At 41.5% G+C, this 26,151-nt stretch overlaps 20 non-coding genes across 20 annotated transcripts; all 20 read right to left on the reverse strand.

Annotated features, from left to right (window-relative positions):
• Window positions 1–1,591: 1,591 nt before the first annotated feature.
• On the reverse strand, window positions 1,592–1,663 carry trnaq-cug (transfer RNA glutamine (anticodon CUG)). Its single transcript has one exon. It is a non-coding gene; the product is annotated as a tRNA-Gln (tRNA).
• Window positions 1,664–4,178: 2,515 nt separating this feature from the next.
• trnaq-cug (transfer RNA glutamine (anticodon CUG)) lies at window positions 4,179–4,250 on the reverse strand. Its single transcript has one exon. It is a non-coding gene; the product is annotated as a tRNA-Gln (tRNA).
• Window positions 4,251–5,471: 1,221 nt separating this feature from the next.
• On the reverse strand, window positions 5,472–5,543 carry trnaq-cug (transfer RNA glutamine (anticodon CUG)). Its single transcript has one exon. It is a non-coding gene; the product is annotated as a tRNA-Gln (tRNA).
• Window positions 5,544–6,115: 572 nt separating this feature from the next.
• Window positions 6,116–6,187, reverse strand: trnaq-cug (transfer RNA glutamine (anticodon CUG)). The gene has a single exon. It is a non-coding gene; the product is annotated as a tRNA-Gln (tRNA).
• Window positions 6,188–7,408: 1,221 nt separating this feature from the next.
• Window positions 7,409–7,480, reverse strand: trnaq-cug (transfer RNA glutamine (anticodon CUG)). Its single transcript has one exon. It is a non-coding gene; the product is annotated as a tRNA-Gln (tRNA).
• A 1,865-nt stretch (window positions 7,481–9,345) lies between these two features.
• Window positions 9,346–9,417, reverse strand: trnaq-cug (transfer RNA glutamine (anticodon CUG)). The gene has a single exon. It is a non-coding gene; the product is annotated as a tRNA-Gln (tRNA).
• A 1,220-nt stretch (window positions 9,418–10,637) lies between these two features.
• On the reverse strand, window positions 10,638–10,709 carry trnaq-cug (transfer RNA glutamine (anticodon CUG)). Its single transcript has one exon. It is a non-coding gene; the product is annotated as a tRNA-Gln (tRNA).
• A 1,221-nt stretch (window positions 10,710–11,930) lies between these two features.
• trnaq-cug (transfer RNA glutamine (anticodon CUG)) lies at window positions 11,931–12,002 on the reverse strand. The gene has a single exon. It is a non-coding gene; the product is annotated as a tRNA-Gln (tRNA).
• A 1,221-nt stretch (window positions 12,003–13,223) lies between these two features.
• Window positions 13,224–13,295, reverse strand: trnaq-cug (transfer RNA glutamine (anticodon CUG)). Its single transcript has one exon. It is a non-coding gene; the product is annotated as a tRNA-Gln (tRNA).
• A 574-nt stretch (window positions 13,296–13,869) lies between these two features.
• trnaq-cug (transfer RNA glutamine (anticodon CUG)) lies at window positions 13,870–13,941 on the reverse strand. Its single transcript has one exon. It is a non-coding gene; the product is annotated as a tRNA-Gln (tRNA).
• Window positions 13,942–14,513: 572 nt separating this feature from the next.
• On the reverse strand, window positions 14,514–14,585 carry trnaq-cug (transfer RNA glutamine (anticodon CUG)). The gene has a single exon. It is a non-coding gene; the product is annotated as a tRNA-Gln (tRNA).
• Window positions 14,586–15,806: 1,221 nt separating this feature from the next.
• On the reverse strand, window positions 15,807–15,878 carry trnaq-cug (transfer RNA glutamine (anticodon CUG)). Its single transcript has one exon. It is a non-coding gene; the product is annotated as a tRNA-Gln (tRNA).
• Window positions 15,879–17,099: 1,221 nt separating this feature from the next.
• Window positions 17,100–17,171, reverse strand: trnaq-cug (transfer RNA glutamine (anticodon CUG)). The gene has a single exon. It is a non-coding gene; the product is annotated as a tRNA-Gln (tRNA).
• A 572-nt stretch (window positions 17,172–17,743) lies between these two features.
• On the reverse strand, window positions 17,744–17,815 carry trnaq-cug (transfer RNA glutamine (anticodon CUG)). Its single transcript has one exon. It is a non-coding gene; the product is annotated as a tRNA-Gln (tRNA).
• A 1,221-nt stretch (window positions 17,816–19,036) lies between these two features.
• trnaq-cug (transfer RNA glutamine (anticodon CUG)) lies at window positions 19,037–19,108 on the reverse strand. Its single transcript has one exon. It is a non-coding gene; the product is annotated as a tRNA-Gln (tRNA).
• Window positions 19,109–20,973: 1,865 nt separating this feature from the next.
• On the reverse strand, window positions 20,974–21,045 carry trnaq-cug (transfer RNA glutamine (anticodon CUG)). The gene has a single exon. It is a non-coding gene; the product is annotated as a tRNA-Gln (tRNA).
• A 1,221-nt stretch (window positions 21,046–22,266) lies between these two features.
• On the reverse strand, window positions 22,267–22,338 carry trnaq-cug (transfer RNA glutamine (anticodon CUG)). Its single transcript has one exon. It is a non-coding gene; the product is annotated as a tRNA-Gln (tRNA).
• Window positions 22,339–23,559: 1,221 nt separating this feature from the next.
• trnaq-cug (transfer RNA glutamine (anticodon CUG)) lies at window positions 23,560–23,631 on the reverse strand. Its single transcript has one exon. It is a non-coding gene; the product is annotated as a tRNA-Gln (tRNA).
• A 572-nt stretch (window positions 23,632–24,203) lies between these two features.
• Window positions 24,204–24,275, reverse strand: trnaq-cug (transfer RNA glutamine (anticodon CUG)). Its single transcript has one exon. It is a non-coding gene; the product is annotated as a tRNA-Gln (tRNA).
• A 1,221-nt stretch (window positions 24,276–25,496) lies between these two features.
• trnaq-cug (transfer RNA glutamine (anticodon CUG)) lies at window positions 25,497–25,568 on the reverse strand. Its single transcript has one exon. It is a non-coding gene; the product is annotated as a tRNA-Gln (tRNA).
• Between the last annotated feature and the right edge of the window lie 583 nt (window positions 25,569–26,151).

Consider the following 26,151-nt stretch of genomic DNA (forward strand, 5'->3'; position numbering starts at 1 on the left):
AAAGAAAATGCAACGTTTTGTTGAGTGCAAACCATGTACTGCATGCATTTCAAAAGGCGTTGCATTTATTCATCCTGAGGAATGCATATTGCACAGATAATCTCAGCACACATTATGCAGCATGAAACAGCAAACTAATTTTTCCTCTGCTGATTGGAACAGGGAACTGCCGGTTGAACACACGATTTGAAAACTCGACTTGCAGATCAAGCATCAATGTCAAAAGCAACAAATCTGCAAACCTGCAGTTTTTTACTTGTTTGACCTGAATTTCCAGCTGCTGGGACAACAAGCATTCAGGCTCCCCTGAGATTTGAACCAGGATTGCTAGAGTTTAGAGTCCAGAGTGCTCACCATTTCACCATGGAATCAACTACGGTCGCCCATTTGAAACATTCCTCAAAATCTACAAAATCAACTCCAACATTACACTTTGGATTGATATTTTTGCATTCACAGCGTCAGTTTCACCTATTTACGGTCTGTTAATTATCGATGCAGAGCAAATCACACAGATGCCGTTGAGGCTATGGGTTCTCAAATATCTGTTTCTGTTTCACACTGTTCAGCACAGATTGTACTTCAGTCTTGGCAGGTAAAACGTGCGTTGGCATTGCAATGCATTCATGCAAAATGCTTGGCATGAAAAGAAAATGCAACGTTTTGTTGAGTGCAAACCATGTACTGCATGCATTTCAAAAGGCGTTGCATTTATTCATCCTGAGGAATGCATATTGCACAGATAATCTCAGCACACATTATGCAGCATGAAACAGCAAACTAATTTTTCCTCTGCTGATTGGAACAGGGAACTGCCGGTTGAACACACGATTTGAAAACTCGACTTGCAGATCAAGCATCAATGTCAAAGGCAACAAAACTGCAGACCTGCAGTTTTTTGCTTGTTTGACCTGAATTTCCAGCAGCTGGGACAACAACCATTCAGGCTCCCCTGAGATTTGAACCAGGATTGCTGGAGTTGAGAGTCCAGAGTGCTCACCATTTCACCATGGAATCAACTACGGTCGCCCATTTGAAACATTCCTCAAAATCTACAAAATCAACTCCAACATTACACTTTGGATTGATATTTTTGCATTCACAGCGTCAGTTTCACCTATTTACGGTCTGTTAATTATCGATGCAGAGCAATTCACACAGATGCCGTTGAGGCTATGGGTTCTCAAATAGCTGTTTCTGTTTCAAACTGTTCAGCACAGATTGTACTTCAGTCTTGCCAGGTAAAACGTGTGTTAGCATTGCAATGCATTCATGCAAAATGCTTGGCATGAAAAGAAAATGCAACGTTTTGTTGAGTGCAATCCATGCATTTCAAAAGGCATTGCGTTTATTCATGCTGCGGAGTGCATATTGCACAGATAATCTCAGCACACATTGTGCAGGCAAAGGCAGCATTAAACAGCAAACTAATTTCTACTCTGCTGATTGGAACAGGTAACTGCCGGTTGAACACACGATTTGAAAACTCGACTTGCAGATCAAGCATCAATGACAAAGGCAACAAAACTGCCAAACAGCAGCCTTCTACATGCTTGGTCCAAATTTTCAGCAGCTGGGACAACAAACATTCAGGTTCCACCGAGATTTGAACTCGGATCGCTGGATTCAGAGTCCAGAGTGCTCACCATTACACCATGGAACCAACTATGCCAAAATATTTGAAAGCTTTCTCAAAATCTGCCAAATCAATTCCAACATTACACTTTGGATTGTCCTTTTTGCATTCACAGCGTCAGTTTCACCGATTAACGGTCTGTTAATTATCGATGCAGAGCAATTCACACAGATGCCGTTGAGGCAATGGCTTCTCATAATATCTGTTTCTGTTTCACACTGTTCAGCACAGATTGTACTTCAGTCTTGCCAGGTAAAACGTGCGTTGGCATTGCAATGCATTCATGCATAATGCTTGGCATGAAAAGAAAATGCAACGTTTTGTTGAGTGCAAACCATGTACTGCATGCATTTCAAAAGGCGTTGCATTTATTCATCCTGAGGAATGCCTATTGCACAGATAATCTCAGCACACATTATGCAGCATGAAACAGCAAACTAATTTTTCCTCTGCTGATTGGAACAGGGAACTGCCGGTTGAACACACGATTTGAAAACTCGACTTGCAGATCAAGCATCAATGTCAAAGGCAACAAAACTGCAAACCTGCAGTTTTTTACTTGTTTGACCTGAATTTCCAGCAGCTGGGACAACAAGCATTCAGGCTCCCCTGAGATTTGAACCAGGATTGCTAGAGTTTAGAGTCCAGAGTGCTCACCATTTCACCATGGAATCAACCATGGTCTTCTATTTGAAACATTCCTCAAAATCTACAAAATCAACTCCAACATTACACTTTGGATTGATATTTTTGCATTCACAGCGTCAGTTTCACCTATTTACGGTCTGTTAATTATCGATGCAGAGCAATTCACACAGATGCCGTTGAGGCTATGGGTTCTCAAATAGCTGTTTCTGTTTAAAACTGTTCAGCACAGATCGTACTTCAGTCTTGCCAGGTAAAACGTGTGTTAGCATTGCAATGCATTCATGCAAAATGCTTGGCATGTAAAGAAAATGCAACGTTTTGTTGAGTGCAATCCATGCATTTCAAAAGGCATTGCGTTTATTCATGCTGCGGAGTGCATATTGCACAGATAATCTCAGCACACATTGTGCAGGCAAAGGCAGCATTAAACAGCAAACTAATTTCTACTCTGCTGATTGGAACAGGTAACTGCCGGTTGAACACACGATTTGAAAACTCGACTTGCAGATCAAGCATCAATGACAAAGGCAACAAAACTGCCAAACAGCAGCCTTCTACATGCTTGGTCCAAATTTTCAGCAGCTGGGACAACAAACATTCCGGCTCCCCTGAGATTTGAACAAGGATCGCTGGAGTTTAGAGTCCAGAGTGCTCACCATTACACCATGGAACCAACTATGCCAAAACATTTGAAAGCTTTCTCAAAATCTGCCAAATCAATTCCAACATTACACTTTGGATTGTCCTTTTTGCAATCACAGCGTCAGTTTCACCGATTTACGGTCTGTTAATTATCGATGCAAAGCAATTCACACAGATGCCGTTGAGGCAATGGCTTCTCATAATATCTGTTTCTGTTTCACACTGTTCAGCACAGATTGTACTTCAGTCTTGGCAGGTAAAACGTGCGTTGGCATTGCAATGCATTCATGCAAAATGCTTGGCATGAAAAGAAAATGCAACGTTTTGTTGAGTGCAAACCATGTACTGCATGCATTTCAAAAGGCGTTGCATTTATTCATCCTGAAGAATGCATATTGCACAGATAATCTCAGCACACATTATGCAGCATGAAACAGCAAACTAATTTCTACTCTGCTGATTGGAACAGGTAACTGCCGGTTGAACACACGATTTGAAAACTCGACTTGCAGATCAAGCATCAATGACAAAGGCAACAAAACTGCAAACCTGCAGTTTTTTACTTGTTTGACCTGAATTTCCAGCAGCTGGGACAACAAGCATTCAGGCTCCCCTGAGATTTGAACCAGGATTGCTAGAGTTTAGAGTCCAGAGTGCTCACCATTTCACCATGGAATTAACTACGGTCGCCCATTTGAAACATTCCTCAAAATCTACAAAATCAACTCCAACATTACACTTTGGATTGATATTTTTGCATTCACAGCGTCAGTTTCACCTATTTACGGTCTGTTAATTATCGATGCAGAGCAATTCACACAGATGCCGTTGAGGCTATGGGTTCTCAAATAGCTGTTTCTGTTTCAAACTGTTCAGCACAGATTGTACTTCAGTCTTGCCAGCTAAAACGTGTGTTAGCATTGCAATGCATTCATGCAAAATGCTTGGCATGAAAAGAAAATGCAACGTTTTGTTGAGTGCAATCCATGCATTTCAAAAGGCATTGCGTTTATTCATGCTGCGGAGTGCATATTGCACAGATAATCTCAGCACACATTGTGCAGGCAAAGGCAGCATTAAACAACAAACTAATTTCTACTCTGCTGATTGGAACAGCTCACTGCAGGTTGAACACACGATTTGAAAACTCGACTTGCAGATCAAGCATCAATGACAAAGGCAACAAAACTGCCAAACAGCAGCCTTCTACATGCTTTGTCCAAATTTTCAGCAGCTGGGACAACAAACATTCAGGTTCCACCGAGATTTGAACTCGGATCGCTGGATTCAGAGTCCAGAGTGCTCACCATTACACCATGGAACCAACTATGCCAAAACATTTGAAAGCTTTCTCAAAATCTGCCAAATCAATTCCAACATTACACTTTGGATTGTCCTTTTTGCATTCACAGCGTCAGTTTCACCGATTTACGGTCTGTTAATTATCGATGCAGAGCAATTCACACAGATGCCGTTGAGGCAATGGCTTCTCATAATATCTGTTTCTGTTTCACACTGTTCAGCACAGATTGTACTTCAGTCTTGGCAGGTAAAACGTGCGTTGGCATTGCAATGCATTCATGCAAAATGATTGGCATGAAAAGAAAATGCAACGTTTTGTTGAGTGCAAACCATGTACTGCATGCATTTCAAAAGGCGTTGCATTTATTCATCCTGAGGAATGCATATTGCACAGATAATCTCAGCACACATTATGCAGCATGAAACAGCAAACTAATTTTTCCTCTGCTGATTGGAACAGGGAACTGCCGGTTGAACACACGATTTGAAAACTCGACTTGCAGATCAAGCATCAATGTCAAAGGCAACAAAACTGCAAACCTGCAGTTTTTTACTTGTTTGACCTGAATTTCCAGCAGCTGGGACAACAACCATTCAGGCTCCCCTGAGATTTGAACCAGGATTGCTGGAGTTGAGAGTCCAGAGTGCTCACCATTTCACCATGGAATCAACTACGGTCGCCCATTTGAAACATTCCTCAAAATCTACAAAATCAACTCCAACATTACACTTTGGATTGATATTTTTGCATTCACAGCATCAGTTTCACCTATTTACGGTCTGTTAATTATCGATGCAGAGCAATTCACACAGATGCCGTTGAGGCTATGGGTTCTCAAATAGCTGTTTCTGTTTCAAACTGTTCAGCACAGATTGTACTTCAGTCTTGCCAGGTAAAACGTGTGTTAGCATTGCAATGCATTCATGCAAAATGCTTGGCATGAAAAGAAAATGCAACGTTTTGTTGAGTGCAATCCATGCATTTCAAAAGGCATTGCGTTTATTCATGCTGCGGAGTGCATATTGCACAGATAATCTCAGCACACATTGTGCAGGCAAAGGCAGCATTAAACAACAAACTAATTTCTACTCTGCTGATTGGAACAGGTAACTGCCGGTTGAACACACGATTTGAAAACTCGACTTGCAGATCAAGCATCAATGACAAAGGCAACAAAACTGCCAAACAGCAGCCTTCTACATGCTTGGTCCAAATTTTCAGCAGCTGGGACAACAAACATTCAGGTTACACCGAGATTTGAACTCGGATCGCTGGATTCAGAGTCCAGAGTGCTCACCATTACACCATGGAACCAACTATGCCAAAACATTTGAAAGCTTTCTCAAAATCTGCCAAATCAATTCCAACATTACACTTTGGATTGTCCTTTTTGCATTCACAGCGTCAGTTTCACCGATTTACGGTCTGTTAATTATCGATGCAGAGCAATTCACACAGATGCCGTTGAGGCAATGGCTTCTCATAATATCTGTTTCTGTTTCACACTGTTCACCACAGATTGTACTTCAGTCTTGCCAGGTAAAACGTACGTTGGCATTGCAATGCATTCCTGCAAAATGCTTGGCATGAAAAGAAAATGCAACGTTTTGTTGAGTGCAAACCATGTACTGCATGCATTTCAAAAGGCGTTGCATTTCTTCATCCTGAGGAATATATTGCACAGATAATCTCAGCACACATTATGCAGCATGAAACAGCAAACTAATTTTTCCTCTGCTGATTGGAACAGGGAACTGCCGGTTGAACACACGATTTGAAAACTCGACTTGCAGATCAAGCATCAATGACAAAGGCAACAAAACTGCCAAACAGCAGCCTTCTACATGCTTGGTCCAAATTTTCAGCAGCTGGGACAACAAACATTCAGGTTCCACCGAGATTTGAACTCGGATCGCTGGATTCAGAGTCCAGAGTGCTCACCATTACACCATGGAACCAACTATGCCAAAACATTTGAAAGCTTTCTCAAAATCTGCCAAATCAATTCCAACATTACACTTTGGATTGTCCTTTTTGCATTCACAGCGTCAGTTTCACCGATTTACGGTCTGTTAATTATCGATGCAGAGCAATTCACACAGATGCCGTTGAGGCAATGGCTTCTCATAATATCTGTTTCTGTTTCACACTGTTCACCACAGATTGTACTTCAGTCTTGCCAGGTAAAACGTGCGTTGGCATTGCAATGCATTCATGCAAAATGCTTGGCATGAAAAGAAAATGCAACGTTTTGTTGAGTGCAAACCATGTACTGCATGCATTTCAAAAGGCGTTGCATTTATTCATCCTGAGGAATGCATATTGCACAGATAATCTCAGCACACATTATGCAGCATGAAACAGCAAACTAATTTTTCCTCTGCTGATTGGAACAGGGAACTGCCGGTTGAACACACGATTTGAAAACTCGACTTGCAGATCAAGCATCAATGTCAAAGGCAACAAAACTGCAAACCTGCAGTTTTTTACTTGTTTGACCTGAATTTCCAGCAGCTGGGACAACAAGCATTCAGGCTCCCCTGAGATTTGAACCAGGATTGCTAGAGTTTAGAGTCCAGAGTGCTCACCATTTCACCATGGAATCAACTACGGTTGCCCATTTGAAACATTCCTCAAAATCTACAAAATCAACTCCAACATTACACTTTGGATTGATATTTTTGCATTCACAGCGTCAGTTTCACCTATTTACGGTCTGTTAATTATCGATGCAGAGCAATTCACACAGATGCCGTTGAGGCTATGGGTTCTCAAATAGCTGTTTCTGTTTCAAACTGTTCAGCACAGATTGTACTTCAGTCTTGCCAGGTAAAACGTGTGTTAGCATTGCAATGCATTCATGCAAAATGCTTGGCATGAAAAGAAAATGCAACGTTTTGTTGAGTGCAATCCATGCATTTCAAAAGGCATTGCGTTTATTCATGCTGCGGAGTGCATATTGCACAGATAATCTCAGCACACATTGTGCAGGCAAAGGCAGCATTAAACAGCAAACTAATTTCTACTCTGCTGATTGGAACAGGTAACTGCTGGTTGAACACACGATTTGAAAACTCGACTTGCAGATCAAGCATCAATGACAAAGGCAACAAAACTGCCAAACAGCAGCCTTCTACATGCTTGGTCCAAATTTTCAGCAGCTGGGACAACAAACATTCAGGTTCCACCGAGATTTGAACTCGGATCGCTGGATTCAGAGTCCAGAGTGCTCACCATTACACCATGGAACCAACTATGCCAAAACATTTGAAAGCTTTCTCAAAATCTGCCAAATCAATTCCAACATTACACTTTGGATTGTCCTTTTTGCATTCACAGCGTCAGTTTCACCGATTTCCGGTCTGTTAATTATCGATGCAGAGCAATTCACACAGATGCCGTTGAGGCAATGGCTTCTCATAATATCTGTTTCTGTTTCACACTGTTCAGCACAGATTGTACTTCAGTCTTGCCAGGTAAAACGTGCGTTGGCATTGCAATGCATTCCTGCAAAATGCTTGGCATGAAAAGAAAATGCAACGTTTTGTTGAGTGCAAACCATGTACTGCATGCATTTCAAAAGGCGTTGCATTTATTCATCCTGAGGAATATATTGCACAGATAATCTCAGCACACATTATGCAGCATGAAACAGCAAACTAATTTTTCCTCTGCTGATTGGAACAGGGAACTGCCGGTTGAACACATGATTTGAAAACTCGACTTGCAGATCAAGCATCAATGTCAAAGGCAACAAAACTGCAAACCTGCAGTTTTTTACTTGCTTGACCTGAATTTCCAGCAGCTGGGACAACAAGCATTCAGGCTCTCCTGAGATTTGAATCAGGATTGCTAGAGTTTAGAGTCCAGAGTGCTCACCATTTCACCATGGAATCAACTACGGTCGCCCATTTGAAACATTCCTCAAAATCTACAAAATCAACTCCAACATTACACTTTGGATTGATATTTTTGCATTCACAGCGTCAGTTTCACCTATTTACGGTCTGTTAATTATCGATGCAGAGCAATTCACACAGATGCCGTTGAGGCTATGGGTTCTCAAATAGCTGTTTCTGTTTCAAACTGTTCAGCACAGATTGTACTTCAGTCTTGCCAGGTAAAACGTGTGTTAGCATTGCAATGCATTCATGCAAAATGCTTGGCATGAAAAGAAAATGCAATGTTTTGTTGAGTGCAATCCATGCATTTCAAAAGGCATTGCGTTTATTCATGCTGCGGAGTGCATATTGCACAGATAATCTCAGCACACATTGTGCAGGCAAAGGCAGCATTAAACAGCAAACTAATTTCTACTCTGCTGATTGGAACAGGTAACTGCCGGTTGAACACACGATTTGAAAACTCGACTTGCAGATCAAGCATCAATGACAAAGGCAACAAAACTGCCAAACAGCAGCCTTCTACATGCTTGGTCCAAATTTTCAGCAGCTGGGACAACAAACATTCAGGTTCCACCAAGATTTGAACACTGATCGCTGGATTCAGAGTCCAGAGTGCTCACCATTACACCATGGAACCAACTATGCCAAAACATTTGAAAGCTTTCTCAAAATCTGCCAAATCAATTCCAACATTACACTTTGGATTGTCCTTTTTGCAATCACAGCGTCAGTTTCACCGATTTACGGTCTGTTAATTATCGATGCAGAGCAATTCACACAGATGCCGTTGAGGCAATGGCTTCTCATAATATCTGTTTCTGTTTCACACTGTTCAGCACAGATTGTACTTCAGTCTTGGCAGGTAAAACATGCGTTGGCATTGCAATGCATTCATGCAAAATGCTTGGCATGAAAAGAAAATGCAACGTTTTGTTGAGTGCAAACCATGTACTGCATGCATTTCAAAAGGCGTTGCATTTATTCATCCTGAAGAATGCATATTGCACAGATAATCTCAGCACACATTATGCAGCTTGAAACAGCAAACTAATTTCTACTCTGCTGATTGGAACAGGTAACTGCCGGTTGAACACACGATTTGAAAACTCGACTTGCAGATCAAGCATCAATGACAAAGGCAACAAAACTGCCAAACAGCAGCCTTCTACATGCTTGGTCCAAATTTTCAGCAGCTGGGACAACAAACATTCAGGTTCCACCAAGATTTGAACTCGGATCGCTGGATTCAGAGTCCAGAGTGCTCACCATTACACCATGGAACCAACTATGCCAAAACATTTGAAACATTCCTCAAAATCTACAAAATCAACTCCAACATTACACTTTGGATTGATATTTTTGCATTCACAGCGTCAGTTTCACCTATTTACGGTCTGTTAATTATCGATGCAGAGGAAATCACACAGATGCCGTTGAGGCTATGGGTTCTCAAATAGCTGTTTCTGTTTCAAACTGTTCAGCACAGATTGTACTTCAGTCTTGCCAGGTAAAACGTGTGTTAGCATTGCAATGCATTCATGCAAAATGCTTGGCATGAAAAGAAAATGCAACGTTTTGTTGAGTGCAAACCATGTACTGCATGCATTTCAAAAGGCGTTGCATTTATTCATCCTGAGGAATGCCTATTGCACAGATAATCTCAGCACACATTATGCAGCATGAAACAGCAAACTAATTTTTCCTCTGCTGATTGGAACAGGGAACTGCCGGTTGAACACACGATTTGAAAACTCGACTTGCAGATCAAGCATCAATGTCAAAGGCAACAAAACTGCAAACCTGCAGTTTTTTACTTGTTTGACCTGAATTTCCAGCAGCTGGGACAACAAGCATTCAGGCTCCCCTGAGATTTGAACCAGGATTGCTAGAGTTTAGAGTCCAGAGTGCTCACCATTTCACCATGGAATTAACTACGGTCGCCCATTTGAAACATTCCTCAAAATCTACAAAATCAACTCCAACATTACACTTTGGATTGATATTTTTGCATTCACAGCGTCAGTTTCACCTATTTACGGTCTGTTAATTATCGATGCAGAGCAATTCACACAGATGCCGTTGAGGCTATGGGTTCTCAAATAGCTGTTTCTGTTTCAAACTGTTCAGCACAGATTGTACTTCAGTCTTGCCAGCTAAAACGTGTGTTAGCATTGCAATGCATTCATGCAAAATGCTTGGCATGAAAAGAAAATGCAACGTTTTGTTGAGTGCAATCCATGCATTTCAAAAGGCATTGCGTTTATTCATGCTGCGGAGTGCATATTGCACAGATAATCTCAGCACACATTGTGCAGGCAAAGGCAGCATTAAACAACAAACTAATTTCTACTCTGCTGATTGGAACAGCTAACTGCCGGTTGAACACACGATTTGAAAACTCGACTTGCAGATCAAGCATCAATGACAAAGGCAACAAAACTGCAAAACAGCAGCCTTCTACATGCTTGGTCCAAATTTTCAGCAGCTGGGACAACAAACATTCAGGTTCCACCGAGATTTGAACTCGGATCGCTGGATTCAGAGTCCAGAGTGCTCACCATTACACCATGGAACCAACTATGCCAAAACATTTGAAAGCTTTCTCAAAATCTGCCAAATCAATTCCAACATTACACTTTGGATTGTCCTTTTTGCATTCACAGCGTCAGTTTCACCGATTTACGGTCTGTTAATTATCGATGCAGAGCAATTCACACAGATGCCGTTGAGGCAATGGCTTCTCATAATATCTGTTTCTGTTTCACACTGTTCAGCACAGATTGTACTTCAGTCTTGCCAGGTAAGACGTGCGTTGGCATTGCAATGCATTCATGCATAATGCTTGGCATGAAAAGAAAATGCAACGTTTTGTTGAGTACAAACCATGTACTGCATGCATTTCAAAAGGCGTTGCATTTATTCATCCTGAGGAATGCCTATTGCACAGATAATCTCAGCACACATTATGCAGCATGAAACAGCAAACTAATTTTTCCTCTGCTGATTGGAACAGGGAACTGCCGGTTGAACACACGATTTGAAAACTCGACTTGCAGATCAAGCATCAATGTCAAAGGCAACAAATCTGCAAACCTGCAGTTTTTTACTTGTTTGACCTGAATTTCCAGCAGCTGGGACAACAACCATTCAGGCTCCCCTGAGATTTGAACCAGGATTGCTAGAGTTTAGAGTCCAGAGTGCTCACCATTTCACCATGGAATCAACTACGGTCGCCCGTTTGAAACATTCCTCAAAATCTACAAAATCAACTCCAACATTACACTTTGGATTGATATTTTTGCATTCACAGCGTCAGTTTCACCTATTTACGGTCTGTTAATTATCGATGCAGAGGAAATCACACAGATGCCGTTGAGGCTATGGGTTCTCAAATAGCTGTTTCTGTTTCAAACTGTTCAGCACAGATTGTACTTCAGTCTTGCCAGGTAAAACGTGTGTTAGCATTGCAATGCATTCATGCAAAATGCTTGGCATGAAAAGAAAATGCAACGTTTTGTTGAGTGCAATCCATGCATTTCAAAAGGCATTGCGTTTATTCATGCTGCGGAGTGCATATTGCACAGATAATCTCAGCACACATTGAGCAGGCAAAGGCAGCATTAAACAGCAAACTAATTTCTACTCTGCTGATTGGAACAGGTAACTGCCGGTTGAACACACAATTTGAAAACTCGACTTGCAGATCAAGCATCAATGACAAAGGCAACAAAACTGCCAAACAGCAGCCTTCTACATGCTTGGTCCAAATTTTCAGCAGCTGGGACAACAAACATTCAGGTTCCACCGAGATTTGAACTCGGATCGCTGGATTCAGAGTCCAGAGTGCTCACCATTACACCATGGAACCAACTATGCCAAAACATTTGAAAGCTTTCTCAAAATCTGCCAAATCAATTCCAACATTACACTTTGGATTGTCCTTTTTGCATTCACAGCGTCAGTTTCACCGATTTACGGTCTGTTAATTATCGATGCAGAGCAATTCACACAGATGCCGTTGAGGCAATGGCTTCTCATAATATCTGTTTCTGTTTCACACTGTTCAGCACAGATTGTACTTCAGTCTTGCCAGGTAAGACGTGCGTTGGCATTGCAATGCATTCATGCATAATGCTTGGCATGAAAAGAAAATGCAACGTTTTGTTGAGTACAAACCATGTACTGCATGCATTTCAAAAGGCGTTGCATTTATTCATCCTGAGGAATGCCTATTGCACAGATAATCTCAGCACACATTATGCAGCATGAAACAGCAAACTAATTTTTCCTCTGCTGATTGGAACAGGGAACTGCCGGTTGAACACACGATTTGAAAACTCGACTTGCAGATCAAGCATCAATGTCAAAGGCAACAAATCTGCAAACCTGCAGTTTTTTACTTGTTTGACCTGAATTTCCAGCAGCTGGGACAACAACCATTCAGGCTCCCCTGAGATTTGAACCAGGATTGCTAGAGTTTAGAGTCCAGAGTGCTCACCATTTCACCATGGAATCAACTACGGTCGCCCATTTGAAACATTCCTCAAAATCTACAAAATCAACTCCAACATTACACTTTGGATTGATATTTTTGCATTCACAGCGTCAGTTTCACCTATTTACGGTCTGTTAATTATCGATGCAGAGGAAATCACACAGATGCCGTTGAGGCTATGGGTTCTCAAATAGCTGTTTCTGTTTCAAACTGTTCAGCACAGATTGTACTTCAGTCTTGCCAGGTAAAACGTGTGTTAGCATTGCAATGCATTCATGCAAAATGCTTGGCATGAAAAGAAAATGCAACGTTTTGTTGAGTGCAATCCATGCATTTCAAAAGGCATTGCGTTTATTCATGCTGCGGAGTGCATATTGCACAGATAATCTCAGCACACATTGAGCAGGCAAAGGCAGCATTAAACAGCAAACTAATTTCTACTCTGCTGATTGGAACAGGTAACTGCCGGTTGAACACACAATTTGAAAACTCGACTTGCAGATCAAGCATCAATGACAAAGGCAACAAAACTGCCAAACAGCAGCCTTCTACATGTTTGGTCGAAATTTTCAGCAGCTGGGACAACAAATATTCAGGTTCCACCGAGATTTGAACTCGGATCGCTGGATTCAGAGTCCAGAGTGCTCACCATTACACCATGGAACCAACTATGCCAAAACATTTGAAAGCTTTCTCAAAATCTGCCAAATCAATTCCAACATTACACTTTGGATTGTCCTTTTTGCATTCACAGCGTCAGTTTCACCGATTTACGGTCTGTTAATTATCGATACAGAGCAATTCACACAGATGCCGTTGAGGCTATGGGTTCTCAAATAGCTGTTTCTGTTTCAAACTGTTCAGCACAGATTGTACTTCAGTCTTGCCAGGTAAAACGTGTGTTAGCATTGCAATGCATTCATGCAAAATGCTTGGCATGAAAAGAAAATGCAACGTTTTGTTGAGTGCAATCCATGCATTTCAAAAGGCATTGCGTTTATTCATGCTGCGGAGTGCATATTGCACAGATAATCTCAGCACACATTGTGCAGGCAAAGGCAGCATTAAACAACAAACTAATTTCTACTCTGCTGATTGGAACAGGTAACTGCCGGTTGAACACACGATTTGAAAACTCGACTTGCAGATCAAGCATCAATGACAAAGGCAACAAAACTGCCAAACAGCAGCCTTCTACATGCTTGGTCCAAATTTTCAGCAGCTGGGACAACAAACATTCAGGTTACACCGAGATTTGAACTCGGATCGCTGGATTCAGAGTCCAGAGTGCTCACCATTACACCATGGAACCAACTATGCCAAAACATTTGAAAGCTTTCTCAAAATCTGCCAAATCAATTCCAACATTACACTTTGGATTGTCCTTTTTGCATTCACAGCGTCAGTTTCACCGATTTACGGTCTGTTAATTATCGATGCAGAGCAATTCACACAGATGCCGTTGAGGCAATGGCTTCTCATAATATCTGTTTCTGTTTCACACTGTTCACCACAGATTGTACTTCAGTCTTGCCAGGTAAAACGTACGTTGGCATTGCAATGCATTCCTGCAAAATGCTTGGCATGAAAAGAAAATGCAACGTTTTGTTGAGTGCAAACCATGTACTGCATGCATTTCAAAAGGCGTTGCATTTCTTCATCCTGAGGAATATATTGCACAGATAATCTCAGCACACATTATGCAGCATGAAACAGCAAACTAATTTTTCCTCTGCTGATTGGAACAGGGAACTGCCGGTTGAACACACGATTTGAAAACTCGACTTGCAGATCAAGCATCAATGACAAAGGCAACAAAACTGCCAAACAGCAGCCTTCTACATGCTTGGTCCAAATTTTCAGCAGCTGGGACAACAAACATTCAGGTTACACCGAGATTTGAACTCGGATCGCTGGATTCAGAGTCCAGAGTGCTCACCATTACACCATGGAACCAACTATGCCAAAACATTTGAAAGCTTTCTCAAAATCTGCCAAATCAATTCCAACATTACACTTTGGATTGTCCTTTTTGCATTCACAGCGTCAGTTTCACCGATTTACGGTCTGTTAATTATCGATGCAGAGCAATTCACACAGATGCCGTTGAGGCAATGGCTTCTCATAATATCTGTTTCTGTTTCACACTGTTCACCACAGATTGTACTTCAGTCTTGCCAGGTAAAACGTGCGTTGGCATTGCAATGCATTCATGCAAAATGCTTGGCATGAAAAGAAAATGCAACGTTTTGTTGAGTGCAAACCATGTACTGCATGCATTTCAAAAGGCGTTGCATTTATTCATCCTGAGGAATGCATATTGCACAGATAATCTCAGCACACATTATGCAGCATGAAACAGCAAACTAATTTTTCCTCTGCTGATTGGAACAGGGAACTGCCGGTTGAACACACGATTTGAAAACTCGACTTGCAGATCAAGCATCAATGTCAAAGGCAACAAAACTGCAAACCTGCAGTTTTTTACTTGTTTGACCTGAATTTCCAGCAGCTGGGACAACAAGCATTCAGGCTCCCCTGAGATTTGAACCAGGATTGCTAGAGTTTAGAGTCCAGAGTGCTCACCATTTCACCATGGAATCAACTACGGTTGCCCATTTGAAACATTCCTCAAAATCTACAAAATCAACTCCAACATTACACTTTGGATTGATATTTTTGCATTCACAGCGTCAGTTTCACCTATTTACGGTCTGTTAATTATCGATGCAGAGCAATTCACACAGATGCCGTTGAGGCTATGGGTTCTCAAATAGCTGTTTCTGTTTCAAACTGTTCAGCACAGATTGTACTTCAGTCTTGCCAGGTAAAACGTGTGTTAGCATTGCAATGCATTCATGCAAAATGCTTGGCATGAAAAGAAAATGCAACGTTTTGTTGAGTGCAATCCATGCATTTCAAAAGGCATTGCGTTTATTCATGCTGCGGAGTGCATATTGCACAGATAATCTCAGCACACATTGTGCAGGCAAAGGCAGCATTAAACAGCAAACTAATTTCTACTCTGCTGATTGGAACAGGTAACTGCTGGTTGAACACACGATTTGAAAACTCGACTTGCAGATCAAGCATCAATGACAAAGGCAACAAAACTGCCAAACAGCAGCCTTCTACATGCTTGGTCCAAATTTTCAGCAGCTGGGACAACAAACATTCAGGTTCCACCGAGATTTGAACTCGGATCGCTGGATTCAGAGTCCAGAGTGCTCACCATTACACCATGGAACCAACTATGCCAAAACATTTGAAAGCTTTCTCAAAATCTGCCAAATCAATTCCAACATTACACTTTGGATTGTCCTTTTTGCATTCACAGCGTCAGTTTCACCGATTTCCGGTCTGTTAATTATCGATGCAGAGCAATTCACACAGATGCCGTTGAGGCAATGGCTTCTCATAATATCTGTTTCTGTTTCACACTGTTCAGCACAGATTGTACTTCAGTCTTGGCAGGTAAAACGTGCGTTGGCATTGCAATGCATTCATGCAAAATGATTGGCATGAAAAGAAAATGCAACGTTTTGTTGAGTGCAAACCATGTACTGCATGCATTTCAAAAGGCGTTGCATTTATTCATCCTGAGGAATGCATATTGCACAGATAATCTCAGCACACATTATGCAGCATGAAACAGCAAACTAATTTTTCCTCTGCTGATTGGAACAGGGAACTGCCGGTTGAACACACGATTTGAAAACTCGACTTGCAGATCAAGCATCAATGTCAAAGGCAACAAAACTGCAAACCTGCAGTTTTTTACTTGTTTGACCTGAATTTCCAGCAGCTGGGACAACAACCATTCAGGCTCCCCTGAGATTTGAACCAGGATTGCTGGAGTTGAGAGTCCAGAGTGCTCACCATTTCACCATGGAATCAACTACGGTCGCCCATTTGAAACATTCCTCAAAATCTACAAAATCAACTCCAACATTACACTTTGGATTGATATTTTTGCATTCACAGCATCAGTTTCACCTATTTACGGTCTGTTAATTATCGATGCAGAGCAATTCACACAGATGCCGTTGAGGCTATGGGTTCTCAAATAGCTGTTTCTGTTTCAAACTGTTCAGCACAGATTGTACTTCAGTCTTGCCAGGTAAAACGTGTGTTAGCATTGCAATGCATTCATGCAAAATGCTTGGCATGAAAAGAAAATGCAACGTTTTGTTGAGTGCAATCCATGCATTTCAAAAGGCATTGCGTTTATTCATGCTGCGGAGTGCATATTGCACAGATAATCTCAGCACACATTGTGCAGGCAAAGGCAGCATTAAACAACAAACTAATTTCTACTCTGCTGATTGGAACAGGTAACTGCCGGTTGAACACACGATTTGAAAACTCGACTTGCAGATCAAGCATCAATGACAAAGGCAACAAAACTGCCAAACAGCAGCCTTCTACATGCTTGGTCCAAATTTTCAGCAGCTGGAACAACAAACATTCAGGTTACACCGAGATTTGAACTCGGATCGCTGGATTCAGAGTCCAGAGTGCTCACCATTACACCATGGAACCAACTATGCCAAAACATTTGAAAGCTTTCTCAAAATCTGCCAAATCAATTCCAACATTACACTTTGGATTGTCCTTTTTGCATTCACAGCGTCAGTTTCACCGATTTACGGTCTGTTAATTATCGATGCAGAGCAATTCACACAGATGCCGTTGAGGCAATGGCTTCTCATAATATCTGTTTCTGTTTCACACTGTTCACCACAGATTGTACTTCAGTCTTGCCAGGTAAAACGTACGTTGGCATTGCAATGCATTCCTGCAAAATGCTTGGCATGAAAAGAAAATGCAACGTTTTGTTGAGTGCAAACCATGTACTGCATGCATTTCAAAAGGCGTTGCATTTCTTCATCCTGAGGAATATATTGCACAGATAATCTCAGCACACATTATGCAGCATGAAACAGCAAACTAATTTTTCCTCTGCTGATTGGAACAGGGAACTGCCGGTTGAACACACGATTTGAAAACTCGACTTGCAGATCAAGCATCAATGACAAAGGCAACAAAACTGCCAAACAGCAGCCTTCTACATGCTTGGTCCAAATTTTCAGCAGCTGGGACAACAAACATTCAGGTTCCACCGAGATTTGAACTCGGATCGCTGGATTCAGAGTCCAGAGTGCTCACCATTACACCATGGAACCAACTATGCCAAAACATTTGAAAGCTTTCTCAAAATCTGCCAAATCAATTCCAACATTACACTTTGGATTGTCCTTTTTGCATTCACAGCGTCAGTTTCACCGATTTACGGTCTGTTAATTATCGATGCAGAGCAATTCACACAGATGCCGTTGAGGCAATGGCTTCTCATAATATCTGTTTCTGTTTCACACTGTTCACCACAGATTGTACTTCAGTCTTGCCAGGTAAAACGTGCGTTGGCATTGCAATGCATTCATGCAAAATGCTTGGCATGAAAAGAAAATGCAACGTTTTGTTGAGTGCAAACCATGTACTGCATGCATTTCAAAAGGCGTTGCATTTATTCATCCTGAGGAATGCATATTGCACAGATAATCTCAGCACACATTATGCAGCATGAAACAGCAAACTAATTTTTCCTCTGCTGATTGGAACAGGGAACTGCCGGTTGAACACACGATTTGAAAACTCGACTTGCAGATCAAGCATCAATGTCAAAGGCAACAAAACTGCAAACCTGCAGTTTTTTACTTGTTTGACCTGAATTTCCAGCAGCTGGGACAACAAGCATTCAGGCTCCCCTGAGATTTGAACCAGGATTGCTAGAGTTTAGAGTCCAGAGTGCTCACCATTTCACCATGGAATCAACTACGGTTGCCCATTTGAAACATTCCTCAAAATCTACAAAATCAACTCCAACATTACACTTTGGATTGATATTTTTGCATTCACAGCGTCAGTTTCACCTATTTACGGTCTGTTAATTATCGATGCAGAGCAATTCACACAGATGCCGTTGAGGCTATGGGTTCTCAAATAGCTGTTTCTGTTTCAAACTGTTCAGCACAGATTGTACTTCAGTCTTGCCAGGTAAAACGTGTGTTAGCATTGCAATGCATTCATGCAAAATGCTTGGCATGAAAAGAAAATGCAACGTTTTGTTGAGTGCAATCCATGCATTTCAAAAGGCATTGCGTTTATTCATGCTGCGGAGTGCATATTGCACAGATAATCTCAGCACACATTGTGCAGGCAAAGGCAGCATTAAACAGCAAACTAATTTCTACTCTGCTGATTGGAACAGGTAACTGCTGGTTGAACACACGATTTGAAAACTCGACTTGCAGATCAAGCATCAATGACAAAGGCAACAAAACTGCCAAACAGCAGCCTTCTACATGCTTGGTCCAAATTTTCAGCAGCTGGGACAACAAACATTCAGGTTCCACCGAGATTTGAACTCGGATCGCTGGATTCAGAGTCCAGAGTGCTCACCATTACACCATGGAACCAACTATGCCAAAACATTTGAAAGCTTTCTCAAAATCTGCCAAATCAATTCCAACATTACACTTTGGATTGTCCTTTTTGCATTCACAGCGTCAGTTTCACCGATTTCCGGTCTGTTAATTATCGATGCAGAGCAATTCACACAGATGCCGTTGAGGCAATGGCTTCTCATAATATCTGTTTCTGTTTCACACTGTTCACCACAGATTGTACTTCAGTCTTGCCAGGTAAAACGTGCGTTGGCATTGCAATGCATTCCTGCAAAATGCTTGGCATGAAAAGAAAATGCAACGTTTTGTTGAGTGCAAACCATGTACTGCATGCATTTCAAAAGGCGTTGCATTTATTCATCCTGAGGAATATATTGCACAGATAATCTCAGCACACATTATGCAGCATGAAACAGCAAACTAATTTTTCCTCTGCTGATTGGAACAGGGAACTGCCGGTTGAACACATGATTTGAAAACTCGACTTGCAGATCAAGCATCAATGTCAAAGGCAACAAAACTGCAAACCTGCAGTTTTTTACTTGCTTGACCTGAATTTCCAGCAGCTGGGACAACAAGCATTCAGGCTCTCCTGAGATTTGAATCAGGATTGCTAGAGTTTAGAGTCCAGAGTGCTCACCATTTCACCATGGAATCAACTACGGTCGCCCATTTGAAACATTCCTCAAAATCTACAAAATCAACTCCAACATTACACTTTGGATTGATATTTTTGCATTCACAGCGTCAGTTTCACCTATTTACGGTCTGTTAATTATCGATGCAGAGCAATTCACACAGATGCCGTTGAGGCTATGGGTTCTCAAATAGCTGTTTCTGTTTCAAACTGTTCAGCACAGATTGTACTTCAGTCTTGCCAGGTAAAACGTGTGTTAGCATTGCAATGCATTCATGCAAAATGCTTGGCATGAAAAGAAAATGCAATGTTTTGTTGAGTGCAATCCATGCATTTCAAAAGGCATTGCGTTTATTCATGCTGCGGAGTGCATATTGCACAGATAATCTCAGCACACATTGTGCAGGCAAAGGCAGCATTAAACAGCAAACTAATTTCTACTCTGCTGATTGGAACAGGTAACTGCCGGTTGAACACACGATTTGAAAACTCGACTTGCAGATCAAGCATCAATGACAAAGGCAACAAAACTGCCAAACAGCAGCCTTCTACATGCTTGGTCCAAATTTTCAGCAGCTGGGACAACAAACATTCAGGTTCCACCAAGATTTGAACACTGATCGCTGGATTCAGAGTCCAGAGTGCTCACCATTACACCATGGAACCAACTATGCCAAAACATTTGAAAGCTTTCTCAAAATCTGCCAAATCAATTCCAACATTACACTTTGGATTGTCCTTTTTGCAATCACAGCGTCAGTTTCACCGATTTACGGTCTGTTAATTATCGATGCAGAGCAATTCACACAGATGCCGTTGAGGCAATGGCTTCTCATAATATCTGTTTCTGTTTCACACTGTTCAGCACAGATTGTACTTCAGTCTTGGCAGGTAAAACATGCGTTGGCATTGCAATGCATTCATGCAAAATGCTTGGCATGAAAAGAAAATGCAACGTTTTGTTGAGTGCAAACCATGTACTGCATGCATTTCAAAAGGCGTTGCATTTATTCATCCTGAAGAATGCATATTGCACAGATAATCTCAGCACACATTATGCAGCTTGAAACAGCAAACTAATTTCTACTCTGCTGATTGGAACAGGTAACTGCCGGTTGAACACACGATTTGAAAACTCGACTTGCAGATCAAGCATCAATGACAAAGGCAACAAAACTGCCAAACAGCAGCCTTCTACATGCTTGGTCCAAATTTTCAGCAGCTGGGACAACAAACATTCAGGTTCCACCAAGATTTGAACTCGGATCGCTGGATTCAGAGTCCAGAGTGCTCACCATTACACCATGGAACCAACTATGCCAAAACATTTGAAAGCTTTCTCAAAATCTGCCAAATCAATTCCAACATTACACTTTGGATTGTCCTTTTTGCATTCACAGCGTCAGTTTCACCGATTTACGGTCTGTTAATTATCGATGCAGAGCAATTCACACAGATGCCGTTGAGGCAATGGCTTCTCATAATATCTGTTTCTGTTTCACACTGTTCAGCACAGATTGTACTTCAGTCTTGCCAGGTAAAACGTGCGTTGGCATTGCAATGCATTCATGCATAATGCTTGGCATGATAAGAAAATGCAACGTTTTGTTGAGTGCAAACCATGTACTGCATGCATTTCAAAAGGCGTTGCATTTATTCATCCTGAGGAATGCCTATTGCACAGATAATCTCAGCACACATTATGCAGCATGAAACAGCAAACTAATTTTTCCTCTGCTGATTGGAACAGGGAACTGCCGGTTGAACACACGATTTGAAAACTCGACTTGCAGATCAAGCATCAATGTCAAAGGCAACAAAACTGCAAACCTGCAGTTTTTTACTTGTTTGACCTGAATTTCCAGCAGCTGGGACAACAAGCATTCAGGCTCCCCTGAGATTTGAACCAGGATTGCTAGAGTTTAGAGTCCAGAGTGCTCACCATTTCACCATGGAATTAACTACGGTCGCCCATTTGAAACATTCCTCAAAATCTACAAAATCAACTCCAACATTACACTTTGGATTGATATTTTTGCATTCACAGCGTCAGTTTCACCTATTTACGGTCTGTTAATTATCGATGCAGAGCAATTCACACAGATGCCGTTGAGGCTATGGGTTCTCAAATAGCTGTTTCTGTTTCAAACTGTTCAGCACAGATTGTACTTCAGTCTTGCCAGCTAAAACGTGTGTTAGCATTGCAATGCATTCATGCAAAATGCTTGGCATGAAAAGAAAATGCAACGTTTTGTTGAGTGCAATCCATGCATTTCAAAAGGCATTGCGTTTATTCATGCTGCGGAGTGCATATTGCACAGATAATCTCAGCACACATTGTGCAGGCAAAGGCAGCATTAAACAACAAACTAATTTCTACTCTGCTGATTGGAACAGCTAACTGCCGGTTGAACACACGATTTGAAAACTCGACTTGCAGATCAAGCATCAATGACAAAGGCAACAAAACTGCCAAACAGCAGCCTTCTACATGCTTGGTCCAAATTTTCAGCAGCTGGGACAACAAACATTCAGGTTCCACCGAGATTTGAACTCGGATCGCTGGATTCAGAGTCCAGAGTGCTCACCATTACACCATGGAACCAACTATGCCAAAACATTTGAAAGCTTTCTCAAAATCTGCCAAATCAATTCCAACATTACACTTTGGATTGTCCTTTTTGCATTCACAGCGTCAGTTTCACCGATTTACGGTCTGTTAATTATCGATGCAGAGCAATTCACACAGATGCCGTTGAGGCAATGGCTTCTCATAATATCTGTTTCTGTTTCACACTGTTCAGCACAGATTGTACTTCAGTCTTGCCAGGTAAGACGTGCGTTGGCATTGCAATGCATTCATGCATAATGCTTGGCATGAAAAGAAAATGCAACGTTTTGTTGAGTACAAACCATGTACTGCATGCATTTCAAAAGGCGTTGCATTTATTCATCCTGAGGAATGCCTATTGCACAGATAATCTCAGCACACATTATGCAGCATGAAACAGCAAACTAATTTTTCTTCTGCTGATTGGAACAGGGAACTGCCGGTTGAACACACGATTTGAAAACTCGACTTGCAGATCAAGCATCAATGTCAAAGGCAACAAATCTGCAAACCTGCAGTTTTTTACTTGTTTGACCTGAATTTCCAGCAGCTGGGACAACAACCATTCAGGCTCCCCTGAGATTTGAACCAGGATTGCTAGAGTTTAGAGTCCAGAGTGCTCACCATTTCACCATGGAATCAACTACGGTCGCCCATTTGAAACATTCCTCAAAATCTACAAAATCAACTCCAACATTACACTTTGGATTGATATTTTTGCATTCACAGCGTCAGTTTCACCTATTTACGGTCTGTTAATTATCGATGCAGAGGAAATCACACAGATGCCGTTGAGGCTATGGGTTCTCAAATAGCTGTTTCTGTTTCAAACTGTTCAGCACAGATTGTACTTCAGTCTTGCCAGGTAAAACGTGTGTTAGCATTGCAATGCATTCATGCAAAATGCTTGGCATGAAAAGAAAATGCAACGTTTTGTTGAGTGCAATCCATGCATTTCAAAAGGCATTGCGTTTATTCATGCTGCGGAGTGCATATTGCACAGATAATCTCAGCACACATTGAGCAGGCAAAGGCAGCATTAAACAGCAAACTAATTTCTACTCTGCTGATTGGAACAGGTAACTGCCGGTTGAACACACAATTTGAAAACTCGACTTGCAGATCAAGCATCAATGACAAAGGCAACAAAACTGCCAAACAGCAGCCTTCTACATGTTTGGTCGAAATTTTCAGCAGCTGGGACAACAAATATTCAGGTTCCACCGAGATTTGAACTCGGATCGCTGGATTCAGAGTCCAGAGTGCTCACCATTACACCATGGAACCAACTATGCCAAAACATTTGAAAGCTTTCTCAAAATCTGCCAAATCAATTCCAACATTACACTTTGGATTGTCCTTTTTGCATTCACAGCGTCAGTTTCACCGATTTACGGTCTGTTAATTATCGATGCAGAGCAATTCACACAGATGCCGTTGAGGCAATGGCTTCTCATAATATCTGTTTCTGTTTCACACTGTTCACCACAGATGGTACTTCAGTCTTGCCAGGTAAAACGTACGTTGGCATTGCAATGCATTCCTGCAAAATGCTTGGCATGAAAAGAAAATGCAACGTTTTGTTGAGTGCAAACCATGTACTGCATGCATTTCAAAAGGCGTTGCATTTCTTCATCCTGAGGAATATATTGCACAGATAATCTCAGCACACATTATGCAGCATGAAACAGCAAACTAATTTTTCCTCTGCTGATTGGAACAGGGAACTGCCGGTTGAACACACGATTTGAAAACTCGACTTGCAGATCAAGCATCAATGACAAAGGCAACAAAACTGCCAAACAGCAGCCTTCTACATGCTTGGTCCAAATTTTCAGCAGCTGGGACAACAAACATTCAGGTTCCACCGAGATTTGAACTCGGATCGCTGGATTCAGAGTCCAGAGTGCTCACCATTACACCATGGAACCAACTATGCCAAAACATTTGAAAGCTTTCTCAAAATCTGCCAAATCAATTCCAACATTACACTTTGGATTGTCCTTTTTGCATTCACAGCGTCAGTTTCACCGATTTACGGTCTGTTAATTATCGATGCAGAGCAATTCACACAGATGCCGTTGAGGCAATGGCTTCTCATAATATCTGTTTCTGTTTCACACTGTTCACCACAGATTGTACTTCAGTCTTGCCAGGTAAAACGTGCGTTGGCATTGCAATGCATTCATGCAAAATGCTTGGCATGAAAAGAAAATGCAACGTTTTGTTGAGTGCAAACCATGTACTGCATGCATTTCAAAAGGCGTTGCATTTATTCATCCTGAGGAATGCATATTGCACAGATAATCTCAGCACACATTATGCAGCATGAAACAGCAAACTAATTTTTCCTCTGCTGATTGGAACAGGGAACTGCCGGTTGAACACACGATTTGAAAACTCGACTTGCAGATCAAGCATCAATGTCAAAGGCAACAAAACTGCAAACCTGCAGTTTTTTACTTGTTTGACCTGAATTTCCAGCAGCTGGGACAACAAGCATTCAGGCTCCCCTGAGATTTGAACCAGGATTGCTAGAGTTTAGAGTCCAGAGTGCTCACCATTTCACCATGGAATCAACTACGGTTGCCCATTTGAAACATTCCTCAAAATCTACAAAATCAACTCCAACATTACACTTTGGATTGATATTTTTGCATTCACAGCGTCAGTTTCACCTATTTACGGTCTGTTAATTATCGATGCAGAGCAATTCACACAGATGCCGTTGAGGCTATGGGTTCTCAAATAGCTGTTTCTGTTTCAAACTGTTCAGCACAGATTGTACTTCAGTCTTGCCAGGTAAAACGTGTGTTAGCATTGCAATGCATTCATGCAAAATGCTTGGCATGAAAAGAAAATGCAACGTTTTGTTGAGTGCAATCCATGCATTTCAAAAGGCATTGCGTTTATTCATGCTGCGGAGTGCATATTGCACAGATAATCTCAGCACACATTGTGCAGGCAAAGGCAGCATTAAACAGCAAACTAATTTCTACTCTGCTGATTGGAACAGGTAACTGCTGGTTGAACACACGATTTGAAAACTCGACTTGCAGATCAAGCATCAATGACAAAGGCAACAAAACTGCCAAACAGCAGCCTTCTACATGCTTGGTCCAAATTTTCAGCAGCTGGGACAACAAACATTCAGGTTCCACCGAGATTTGAACTCGGATCGCTGGATTCAGAGTCCAGAGTGCTCACCATTACACCATGGAACCAACTATGCCAAAACATTTGAAAGCTTTCTCAAAATCTGCCAAATCAATTCCAACATTACACTTTGGATTGTCCTTTTTGCATTCACAGCGTCAGTTTCACCGATTTCCGGTCTGTTAATTATCGATGCAGAGCAATTCACACAGATGCCGTTGAGGCAATGGCTTCTCATAATATCTGTTTCTGTTTCACACTGTTCACCACAGATTGTACTTCAGTCTTGCCAGGTAAAACGTGCGTTGGCATTGCAATGCATTCCTGCAAAATGCTTGGCATGAAAAGAAAATGCAACGTTTTGTTGAGTGCAAACCATGTACTGCATGCATTTCAAAAGGCGTTGCATTTATTCATCCTGAGGAATATATTGCACAGATAATCTCAGCACACATTATGCAGCATGAAACAGCAAACTAATTTTTCCTCTGCTGATTGGAACAGGGAACTGCCGGTTGAACACATGATTTGAAAACTCGACTTGCAGATCAAGCATCAATGTCAAAGGCAACAAAACTGCAAACCTGCAGTTTTTTACTTGCTTGACCTGAATTTCCAGCAGCTGGGACAACAAGCATTCAGGCTCTCCTG

Source organism: Pristiophorus japonicus, unplaced genomic scaffold, assembly GCF_044704955.1.
Source record: "Pristiophorus japonicus isolate sPriJap1 unplaced genomic scaffold, sPriJap1.hap1 HAP1_SCAFFOLD_99, whole genome shotgun sequence".
Classification (NCBI taxonomy): Eukaryota; Metazoa; Chordata; class Chondrichthyes; family Pristiophoridae; genus Pristiophorus; species Pristiophorus japonicus.